Raw genomic sequence first — 12,431 nt, forward strand, 5'->3', positions numbered from 1 at the left:
GTGATCCCAGCACTGCCCATCTCCCAGCTTGCAGCTCACTGCTTGCTGCCTGTGGGCCACCCTGCACCGAGCCAGTTAGGGGTCGCACCCAGGCATTTAGGCCTTGGCTTCATCACATGTCAAGTGAGAACTATCCCTTTGAAACGAGGTGTAGCAATGGAATATTACTCAGCCATTAAAAAGAATACATTTGAATCAGTTCTAATGAGGTGATGAAACTGGAGCCTATTATACAGAGTGAAGTAAGCCAGAAAGAAAAACACCAATACAGTATACTAATGTATATATATGGAATTTAGAAAGATGGTAACGATAACCCTGTATGCGAGACAGCACAAGAGACACATGTATAGAACAGTCTTTTGGACTCTGTGGGAGAGGGCGAGGGCGGGATGATATGGGAGAATGGCATTGAAACATGTAAATTATCACATGTGAAACGAATCGCCAGTCCAGGTTTGATGCATGAGACAGGGTGCTCGGGGCTGGTGCACTGGGGGGGAGGTGGGAGGGGGGTTCAGGATGGGGAACACATGTACACCCATGGCAGATTCATGTCAATGTATGGCAATACCAATACAATATTGTAAAGTAAAAAAATAAAAAATAATAATAAATCAGTAAGATGGATAGCTGGTTAAAATAAATAAATAAATAAATAAAACGAGGTGTAGGACTTCCCTGGTGGTCCAGTGGCAGAGTCCTGCTGCCAGTGCAGAGGATGCAGTTTCCATCCTGATCCGGGAAGATCCCACCTGTTGCGTGTAACTAACCCTGTGTGTCCCAACTACTGAGTCCGCGCTCTGGAGCCTGCAAGAGGCAGTTACTGAAGCCCGCGTGCTCTAGAGCCCCTGCCCCGCAGCAAGAGAGGCCACCGTGATGAGAAGCCTGTGTATCGCAACAAAGAGTAGCCCCCAGTTGCCACAACTAAAGAAGGTCCGTGCACAGCAATGAAGACCTGGCGGAACCGAAAAATACATAAAAAATGAGGAGTAACCACTGAAAGCATCAGTCTGGACACTCAAAACTCCCCTCAAAATCCACCCCCCCAACCCCACGGCTGTGGACTCTTCGAGGCTGTCTGGGGCTGCCACAGATGGGCACCACCTTCTGCCCCTCTCAGACTCCAGGTTGGAGAGAGAGAGTGTGTGTGTGTGAGAGTGTGTTTGTGAGTGTGTGTGAGAGACTGTGTGCGTGAGACTGTGTGTGTGTGTGGGTGTGTGTGTGTGTGAGTGTGTGTGTGTATGTGAGTGTGTGTATGTGAGAGTGTGAGTGTGTGTGAGTGAGAGAGAGCATGTGTGTGTGTGTGTGTGTGTGGATGGGTCTGGGCCTGCCCTGGGTGGAACCTCAGTGACTCCTCACCCTAGCACATCCACCTCATCTCTCCCCTTGCAGGAGGTCACCGGCGCTTCTCACCAATGGGTTTGGGGATAGTGGGAACATATGGCCCTGAGTGTGGAGGAAAGAGCTCAGAAGGGGCTCAGGGTCACCTTGCTTTGTCCCTCCTTGGCTTTGTAATCCTGGCCAGTCCATTTTAGCTTCTCTGAGTTTTAGCTTCCTCTTCTTCTGTAAAATGAGGCTAAAAATACCTTCTGCGTCCCTGTTCCATGAACTCAAATGAGATCCTGTTTATTGGAAAACAGACCTTGCAAATGGGGGAGACAGACCTTGCAGGCAACAGGCCTGTGTTTGGCGTCAGGCAGACTGGAGCCTTGAAGCTTCTCTGAGCATCAGCTTCCTCATCTCTTAAATCTGCTGCCCTGAGGGTGAAGGAGATCAGAGAATCCACTGCCTGGCACAGTGGGGTGCAGGGTATTCTCCCCAAACCCTCCTCCAGGAGGGTGGTTCCTGCTCCAGGAATTGGGTGGAAAAGCAGAGGGTGGATGTTGCCTGGGAAACTTGTTAAAAAGCATTCTTTGGTTTCCCTGAAGATTTGGATTCAGGACTCAGGGTGGAGGAGACAGACAACTGGATCTTTAACAAGCTTCCGGGTTAATCCAGCCAGCATTGGAAACTCAGGCAGCGACAGAGAGTCCACTGGGAGGTAGACGGGGTGGAGAGAGCTTGGGGTTCCGCCAGAGATGTCAAAATCTTCGCCTTACACCTCTGGCTTAGAGCAAGTGAACCTAGCTAGAAAAAGCCTTTAGATAATCGGCCTCTCCTTGCCCTGGCTTCCTCCAGCCTCCCTCCAAGCCTGCTCTGCAACCACCTTCCTACCTTGGAATCATCTGGGTGCTTGTTAAAAATTCATTTCCCTGATTTCCCTAGTGGTCCAGTGGTTAAGAGTCTACCTCCCAATGAAGGGTACACGGTTTCGATCCCGGGTCCAGAAACTAAGATCCCACATGCCGTGGAGCAACTAAGCCCCTGAGCCTAAGCTCTAACCCGTGCTCTGAAATTAGAGAGAAGTCTGCAGGCCACCATGAAGGCCCAGCATAGCCAAGATAAAATAATAATGATAAAGTAGTCCTCGTCCCTCCTCACTCTAATAAAAAAAAAAAAATGCATTTCCTGGATCCCCTAACCAGCACTGCTGATTCAGAAACACTCTTGAAGTGGAATCTGAGAAACTGCTTTCCTTTTTTTTCAACAGTTAAAAACTGCTTTTCATTTTTAACAGTTTCTCCAATTGAGTCTGATACGGAGAATGGATTTGACTTCCAATTAGCAACACTAGGCAGGAACTTGGGTAAATAAAGTGGTTGTCACTTGTTCAGTCACTAAGTTGTGTCTGACTCTTTTCGAACCCATGGACTGCAGCATTCCAGGCTCCTCTGTCCTCTACTATCTCCTGGAGTTTGCTCAAATTCATGTCCATTGAGTCGGTGATGTTATCTAATCATCTCATCCTCTACCACCTCCTTCTCCTTTTGCCTTCAATCCTTCCCAGCATCAATCAGGGTCTTTTCCAATGAATCGGCTCTTCGCATCAGGTGGCCAAAATATTGGAGCTTCAGCTTCAGCATCAGTCCTTCTAATGAATATTCAAAGTTGATTTCCTTTAGGATTGACTGGTTTGATCTCCTTCCTCTCCAAGGGACTCTCAAGAGTCTTCTCCAGCACCACAGTTTGAAAGCATCAATTCTTCGGCGTTCAGCCTTCTTTATGATCCAACTCTTACATCTGTACATGACTACTGGAAAAACCATAGCTTTGAATATATGGACCTTTGTCGGCAAAGTGATGTCTTTGCTTTTTAAAGTGCTGTCTAGGTTAGTCATAGCTTTTCTTCCAAGGAGCAAGTGTCTTGTAATTTCATGGCTGCAGACAGGGTATGCAGTGATTTGGGAGCCCAAGAAAAGAAAATTTGTCACTGCTCCCACTTTTTCCCCTTCTATTTGCCATGAAGTAATGGGATAGGATGCCATGATCTTTGTTTTTTTTAATATTGAGTTTTAAGCTAGCTTTTCCACTCTTCTCTTTCACGCTCAGCAAGAGGTTCTTTAGTTCCTCTTCACTTTCTGCAAGAAGAGGGGTATCGTCCACATATCTGAGGTTGTTGATATTTGTCTTGGCAATCTTGATTCCAGCCTGTGATTCATCCAGCCTGGTATTTCCCATGATGCATAGAAGTTAAACAAGCATGGTGACAATATACAGCCTTGATGTAATCCTCTCCTAGTTTTGAACCAGTCGCTGTTCCATGTCGGGTTCTAAGTGCTGCTTCTTGACCCGCATACAGATTTCTCAGGGGACAGGTTCACTTACTGAGTTCCTATTATATGCCACGCGCTGTGTCAGGATAATGGAGGGAGTATGTGTGACTGTTACTGACCCAGGAAACTGAGGTTCTGAGCAGGCTCCAGCTGAAGGCCAGAGGCAGCAGTCAAACCTTAGTTTCATAGAGTTAGTATTTGAGAATGCCACTGCCCAGTTTTGCTTTCCTCTGTGGCCTGACAGCTTTGCTTCCTGCTAAGCCCCGTCAGATATTTCGGAAGGTCAGGTTCGGGACCGGGGGGGTGGGCAGTGGTGGTGAAGGTGGAGATAAAGAGTAACTCTCAGCACAGAATGTGCAAAGTTGGAGCCCAGGCAGAGTCCTAGGCTTTGACAGAACTGTGGTACTTTGCCATGGTCAGAGTAGACACTCCACAGAGCAAGGATCTTTCTTTTCCCTCAAACTGGGGGCTCATGAGGACAGACATGTGTCTTCTCTTACAAGGAGCTGGCTTCAGGAAGAAGAATTTCCTGTTCCCTAACAAATGGCATCCTTGAGGGCAGGCTGTCTCCTCCTTGGCTGGGAGCACTTGAGGGCAGGTTGTCACACCCAGTGGACAGTGGCTTCCTGTGGGCAAGACTGGCTGTGCATCCCCTCAGATGGGGGTATCTTCAGATAGCAGCTTTGGGCCTTTTCTAGCATCCTGGGGGTCACTGGAGTCGAGACTGCACCCACTGAAGCCTGGGCTCCTGAGACAGGGTTGGGACCTTTGTCAGGGCCCATCTTCCCCTGAGACAAGGGACCCAGTTCCTTCCTCCTCTGCCAGCCCAGGCCTAGCCCTCCCTCCCAGAGCAGTTCTGCACCGGATGGACCAGTCCAATGTTGTTGGCTGAGCTGATGTGCAGAGACAGAGAAAGACTCCCTGCAGGATGTGGGTATTTTTGGTAACCTTGGAGTTGGGGCCCCACCCAAGGACCTGGCGTCCTGGCCTTGTGCCCACCCAGTAGTGCCAGCAGCCAGGCCTTCCCTAATCCTTTATCCACCACTGCTCACTGGGGATTGGAGCGTAAAGTGAGTCATGCACCTGGGTCTGGGCCTGCCTTCTGCCTCCTCCCAGTTCCCGGCCCCGTTTCCTGAGTCCCCTGAGAAGCCGGCAGGATGGTGGCCCCCACCGCCCCCTCAGCCTCTTTGTCACCTCCTGGACCACTGTCCCTGCAGTTTCTCAGGTAAGAGGCTGGTGGTCTGGGTGAGAGGGTCAGGTTTGGCTGCTTTGTCTGGCTGCTCCTCAGGATCCTTGAGGCTGGTCAGGCTCTGGAGGGGCCTGCGGAGCTGGGTTACATCAGATTTCCCTCCCCTCAGCACCCCCTCATGGACACCCAACAGCCTTATGACTCACAGACAGAGGACACATCCTTTCACTCCTCACAGACATTTATCACACACAGTCACCAACAGACATGGCATTTCCTCACACACTTGATAGAAAACACAGCGTCATCCCACACAGACACCATCCACGGCCCTTCACAAATACACATCGTACGACAGACCCTTAGCATCTGCTGACTCAACCCGTGACTCCTCACGACACACAACACACACGCTGTCACAGTTGACACAACAGTCCCTCATGGGATGTATATCCCACAGAACGAAATACATCCTTACAGACACACAACGTGTACAATAGCACCAACTCATAACATGAGGGCTTCCCTGGTGGCTCAGAGGGGAAAGAATCTGCCTGCAATGCAGCAGACCTGGGTTTGATCCCTGGGTCGGGAAGATCCCCTGGAGGAGGGCATGGCAACTCACTCCAGTATTCTTGCCTGGAGAATCCACATGGACAGAGGAGCCTGGCGGGCTGCAGTCCGTGAGGTCGCAAAGAGTCAGACACGACTGAGCCACTAAAACTTTTACTTTCACACAACACATGAACCCTTGCAGGACGTAAGAAGCCCAGACATGAAAGACCCTCCACTCCTCACTCACAGCAAACTAACCTACTCCACACAGACACATGCACACATATATAGAGATCACTGCAATCACACACACATATCCTAGAAGCTCCTCACACCCCCAAACAGGGCCCCGAGATCCTTGGTGGCACTGCTCAGCTAAGGCGGGGGCTGGGTCCCAGTCAGCAATGCTATCCCCACTTCTCGCCTCCCACCTTGGGCTCTGCTTGTGCGCAGGGGCAGGGAGGGGGCAGCCAGGAGCAGAGCTGGGGGTCCTGGCCACATCATGGAGCATGATGGGCTGGGGGGACGCCTCTCCTGGCTGTCTGACTGCTGCTTCCTGATGATCCTGGGACTCTGCACAAGCTGATATTAAAAAATCTAGCTAACATTTATCACATGCCTACCGGGGGTCAGACACCAAGCTCACTGCTTTCCTGAGTACTATCTTATTTAATTATGTGATACCTTTATGAAGTAATACAATATTTCCCTCATAGCTCAGTCGGTAAAGAATCTGCCTGCAATGCAGGAGACCTGGGTTTGATTCCTGAGTCGGGCAGATCCCCTGGAGAAGGAAATGGCAACCCCCTCCAGTATTCTTGCCTGCAAAATCCCATGGAGAGAGGAGCCTGGCAGGCTATAGTCCGTGGGGTCACAAGAGTCAGACACGACTTAGCAACTAAACTACCACCACCTTTATGAAGTAGATAGATACTGTATTATAACCCTCATTTTGTAGCTATGTTTCCATAGATGTTCAGAGAGGTTAAGAAACTTGCCTGATATGCCACAGCTAGCAGGCAGCAATGGAATTTAGATCTAGGTAAGTCTTCAGAGAAGGTAATGGCACCCCACTCCAGTACTCTTGCCTGGAAAATCCCATGGATTGAGGAGCCTGGTAGGCTGTAGTCCATGGGGTCGCTAAGAGTCGGACACGACTGAGCAACTTCCTTTTCACTTTTCACTTTCATGCATTGGAGAAGGAAATGGCAACCCACTCCAGTATTCTTGCCTGGAGAATCCCAAGGACGGGGGAGCCTGGTGGGCTTCTGTCTATGGGGTCGCACAGACTCAGACACGACTGAAGCAACTTAGCAGCAAGTCTGAGTGACTAACAGTTTCACTTTTGGAGAAAGGAATGGCTACCCATTCCAGTATTCTTGCCTGGAGAATTCCATGGACAGAGGAGTCTGGCGGGCTACAGTTCATGGGATTGTGACGAGGCAGAGATGACTGAGCCACTACCACTTCAACTCTGACCTCAGACTCCATCTCTTTTTTATTTATTAAATTAAAAAAAAAGTTTTTATAAAGAGGTCACAAAGGAGCCAGTTAAAAGTTCGGTAGATATGAAAGAAAGAACGCACAGTGAAATGATTCCCTCTTATCCTTGTTCTCAGAACACCCGATTTCATTCTCTTCCCCAAACAGGGATTGAAACCGGGTCCTCAGCAGTGAAAGTGCCTAACCACGGGATCGCCAGGAAATTCCCAGCCTGGCTTTTAACGGGGCGGTCTAGCAGGGTGAGCAGTGGGGGCTGGAAAACGGAGGGCTCCTTCCAGCCTAAGTCCTCTCTTGCCCTAAATTGTCAGGGAGACCCGCTCCCTTGAGTCCCCTGAGCCTGAATCTTCTCCCCGTATCTCACCCCTGGGGGCCCTGCCCCACCCCTGAGGCTTCCTTTCAGGATCCAGTGCAGGATGAGGTGACCCCTCTTACAAGCGAGGGGAAGGGGAGCAGTTCTCACTGCTGTCCAAGTTGTGCCCAGGCTGGAGATGGGGAGCCCGTGGGACTCAGCCCTGACCAAAGGAGGGAGACAGAGAGAGAGAGGAGACAAGGGAGAGGAGTGAGGAGAGTCAGGATCCGCGGCCAGGCACGGACCCGCGGCCAGGCACAGTCCAGGAATTAGCTCCAGACCTAATTCCACGATGAGGTTGGAGGTGTCATTCCCGCTTCATAGATGAAGAGGCTCAGGGGACCATGTTAAGAGGCAGAGATGGGATTCAACCTCCCAAAGTTTGAGGGAAGGTGAGTAAGTGGGAGAGTCAGAGAGAGAAACTGAGGCTATGATGAGGAGTCATGGAGGTTTCAGGATGGCTGAGCATCAGGGCTGCCATCCCCGGGATGGTGAATGAGCCTGCCTCCCCAGTGACTTACAGGCTCTGAGGTCTCTGGTTTTGTAGTCATCCCCCTCCTCCAGTGATTCTTTCTCTATTCTGCCCATTTGCACTATTTGTCTAACCTTGTCCTATTTTTTTTTTTTTTTTTTTTGGCAGTACCGCTTGCGGGGCTAACTTGACAGATCTTAGTTCCCTGAAAGTGAAAGTCGCTCAGTCGTGACCGACTCTTTGCAACCCCATGGACTATACAGTCCATGGAATTCTTCAGGGCAGAATACTGGAGTAGGTAGCCTTTCCCTTCTCCAGGGGATCTTCCCAACCCAGAGATAGAACCTAGGTCTCCTGCATTGCAGGGGGATTCTTTACCAGCTAAGCCACAGGGAAGCCCAAGAATACTGGAGTAGGTAGCCTATCCCTTCTCCAGGGGATCTTCCCGACACAGGAATCGAACTGGGGTCTCCAGCCTTGCAGGTGGATTCTTTACCAACTGAGCTATGAGGGAGTATTAAATCCAGGCTCATGGCAGTGAAATCTCCAAGTCCTAACCACTGGATCACCAGGGAATTCCCCATCCTATTTTAATTACTGTAACTTTATTATAAATCTTGATATACAATTTCCTTTTTTCTTTTTATTAATTATTTTGGCTGCGCTGGGTCTTCGTTGCTGAGTGGACCCTCTTTAGTGGTGGGAACTGGGACCATCTCATTTTGGTGGCTTCTACTGCTGAAGATGTTGGGCTCTGGAGCACAGGCTCAGTAGTTATGGCCTACGGGCTTGATTGCTCCTTGACGTATGAGGTCTTCCAGAACCAGGGATCGAACTTATGTCCCCTGCACTGGCAAGTGGATTCTTAACCACTGAACCACCACCAACCGCTTTCTTGACTTCTCTTTCTCCAAATTATCTCTGCAAATCCTAGGCTCGGGTATATTTATAAATACCTATTACAAAATCCTGTGCACCTACTGCTGAGTTAACTAGAATATTGAAGATATAATAGAAGCCTTCTGTGTATCCTTACTAACCCTGCTCCCTCCCTCTCTCCCCAGACGTAATCATAACCTGAATCTGTCTTTATCTATTGATGCATCTGTATTGTGCCCACCAATAATAATAATGTTTAAAGTCTTAGGAAACAGTATCATGTTATATACATCCTTCTGCAGCTCGCTTTTTTAGTTTAGTATTATGTTTATTATCCAGGTTATTACATGTAGCTCTGTTCATTTTAACATATGTATAGGATTACACTGATGTACAGGATTACATTGAGAAACATACAAATATTAATATCTCCAGTGCGAACCTAAGAAGAATGTGCACATTAAACTTTAGTATGAAATTAATTTCCAAAATGGTGGCGCCATTTGTCATTTCTTTTTATCGGTGTAATGAGGGTTTCCACTGTTCTACATCCTCCTCAGTACTTGGAACTGGCAGACTTTCATTTTTTCCAACATGGTAGGTTTGTTTAAACTTGAACTCCCGATTTTTCTGAAACCATATTTTTGACCATATTTTGACCATATCTTTTGACCATTTTTTATGTTTGTTAGCCTTCAGGCTTTTTCTTTTGTAAACTGCCTACTTCTTTCTTTACCCATTTTTTCTATTGGGCTTTTCTTTAAGTTACTGGTTTTTAGGAATTACTATCATATTATGCTTGAAAATCCTTTGATACATATGATATAAATATCTTCTCCCGGTCTGTGACTTATCTCTTTACTACTTTTATAGTATCCTTTGAAGTATGCAGTTTTTAACTTTAGATGATCGCATTTATCCAGTTTTTCTTGTTATAATATTAATAATTTCTATGTCTTAATTTTTTCTTTTTTTAAAGATTTTTTTATGTGGGTAATTTTTAAAGTCTTTATTGAATTTATTACAATATTGTTTCTGTTTATGCTCTGGCTTTTTGGCTGTGAGGCATGTGGGATCTTAACTCCTTGACTAATGATCAAATCTGTACAATTTCCCTGACCCTTAGCTCATAAAGATATTTTCCTCTATACAAAGTTTTTTATCATCATAGCTAGTTCTTTATGTCAATAGAAGTTTAATTCTGGATATGGTGTGAGGTAGGAATCTAATTTTGTTGTATTTTCCCCCTAATGGATAGCCAATTATTTTCACAAGTATCTACTCTGCTGCTGCTGCTGCTAAGTCACTTCAGTCGTGTCCGACTCTGTGCAACCCCATAGATGGCAGCCCACCAGGCTCCCCCGTCCCTGGGATTCTCCAGGCAGGAACACTGGAGTGGGTTGCCATTTCCTTCTCCAATGCATGAAAGGGAAAAGTGAAAGTGAAGTCACTCAGTCGTGTCCAACTCTTAGCGACCCCATGGACTGCAGCCCACCAGGCTCCTCCGTCCATGGGATTTTCCAGGCAAGAGTACTGGAGTGGGGTGCCATTGCCTTCTCCGAGTATCTATTCTACTGATCTGTAATGGCAACTCTGTCATATATATCAAATTTCCATGTTTATGATCTCTTTTTGTGATCTCTCTTTCCAGTATCTCTATTCTATTCCTTTTGTCTATCTGCTTGTCCCTTTGTTAATACTACCCTGTCTTACTACTATAACATTATACTAAGACTTGTTAAAAGATGCTTGCTCCTTGGAAGAATAGCTATGTCAAACCTAGACAGTGTTTTAAAAGGCAAAGACGTCACTATGCCGACAAAGGTCCATATGGTCAAAGCTATGGTTTTTCAGTAGTCATGTATGGATGTGAGAGTTGGACCATAAAGAAGGCTGAGCGCTGAAGAATTGATGCTTTTGAACTCTGGTGGTAGAGAAGACTCTTGAGAGTCCCTTGGACTGCAAGAAGATCAAACCAGTTCATCCTAAAGGAAATCAGTCCTGAATATTCATTGGAAGGACCGATGCTGAAGCTGAAGCTCCGGTACTTCAGCCACCTGATGTGAAGAACTGACTCATTGGAAAAGACCGTGATGCTGAGAAAAACTGAGGGCAAGAGGAGAAGATGGCAACAAAGGATGAGATGGTTGGATGGCATCACTGACTCAATGGACATCAGTTTGAGTAAACTCAGAGAGATAGTGATGGACAGAGAAGCCTGGCATGCTGCAGTCCAGGGGGTTGCAAAGAGTCAGATGTGACTTAGCAAATGAAAACAACAACAACATGAGATAGCAGAAATTCTATCATGTGTCTATGTTCTTGTGTGCATCAAACTTGTGTTGGCTAGTCTTGGCTCTTTACTTTTTCATCTGGAATTTTAGGAATTTTAGGATCAGCTTGTAAAGTTCCTTGCACAACTCTATTGGGATTTTTTTTTTTTTTTGGAGTGCTTTACATGTTATTTTTACCCCAGCTTTATTGAGGTATGATTGACAAATGTAATTGTAAGATATTTAAGATGTACATCATAGTGATTTGATATATATACATTGTGAAAGTACTCCTAGCAAATAGTTAATTAATATCTATTTGGATTTTGAGTGAACTGGCACTGAGCTTATTGATTTAATTGGGAAGAACTTACATCTTTATGATACTGACGATTCCGTGAATGAATATTTTGCATTTACCCATTCATCTAATTCTTCTTGATTTCTTTTTCATTTATTTTTGCTCTGATTTTTATGATTTCTTTCCTTCTATTGACTTTGTGGGGTTTTTTGTTCTTCTTTTTCTAGTTGCTTTAGGTGTAAGGTTATATCATTTATTTGATGTTTCTCTTGTTTCTTGAGGTAGGCTTGTATCAGCTTTCCTCTTAGTACTGCTTTTATTGCATCCCATAGGTTTTGAGTTGTGTTTTCATTGTAATTTTTTCTAGGTATATTTTGATTTCCTTTTTGATTTTTTCAGCATCTAGTTCTCATTTAGCTATTTTTCAATAATTTTATAATTTCCTCCATTAAGACTCAATACATCTTAGGCCAACATAGTTTTCTTGGTATCATAAATTGGGTCTTAAAAAATGACATTTTCTGTTTGTTGCTTGTTTATAGGAACATGATTGATTTTTTTTCTTTTTGGCCACACTTCATGGGTTGCAGAATCCATGTTTTCTGACCAGGGGCTGAACCCTGGCCACAGCAGTGAAAGCACTGAGTCCTAACCACTGGATCATCAGAGAAACTCTGGAACATAAATGATTTTTATTATTGATTTTATATCCAGAAATCTTACTGAGGTCTTTTATTGATTCTAATAATTTTCCCATGGAATAGCTTTAATTTTTCTATAAATCATATTGCATGTGAAAATGATTTGCTTTTCTTTTTCAATCTTCATAACTTTTTTTTTGTCACGTATTCGTCACAACAGAGTTAAGTACTTATGATATTCCCAGTTTGCAGATTCTGAAACAAGTTTGAAGAGGTAAGTTGGCTTTTCCAAATTCAAACAGAGACTTGGTGGCAGTCAAGGTTTTGAACTCAAGTGTCTTTGATTCTAGAACCCATGCTCTTTTCTCTGATGCTCTTCCTCACACATCCTCCACCGATGGGTGAGGAAAGGATTGTTCCCAGAAAGAAAGTGTCCACATCACTCTGAGTGAAGGATAGCTTGAGAGAGCAGAATGAAGTCACCAGAGCCTTTATAACAGGTGTGCAGGGCTTCCCTCGTGACTCAGTGGTAAAGAATCTGCCTGCCAATGAGGGAGACACGCATTTGATCCCTGGTCCAGGAAGATGCCGTGGACCGACTAAGCCTGTATGC

General features: G+C 45.9%; 1 protein-coding gene across 1 annotated transcript in view; it reads left to right on the plus strand.

Annotated features, from left to right (window-relative positions):
• The first annotated feature begins 4,857 nt into the window (after positions 1–4,857).
• PTAFR (platelet activating factor receptor) overlaps positions 4,858–12,431 on the plus strand; it is a 45,961-nt gene continuing 38,387 nt past the window's right edge. The window contains exon 1 of the mRNA XM_044938064.2: positions 4,858–4,881. The gene's annotated coding sequence lies outside the window, so the exon portion shown is untranslated. The remainder of the gene's footprint in view (positions 4,882–12,431) is intronic.

Source organism: Bubalus bubalis, chromosome 2, assembly GCF_019923935.1.
Source record: "Bubalus bubalis isolate 160015118507 breed Murrah chromosome 2, NDDB_SH_1, whole genome shotgun sequence".
Taxonomy (NCBI): Eukaryota; Metazoa; Chordata; class Mammalia; order Artiodactyla; family Bovidae; genus Bubalus; species Bubalus bubalis.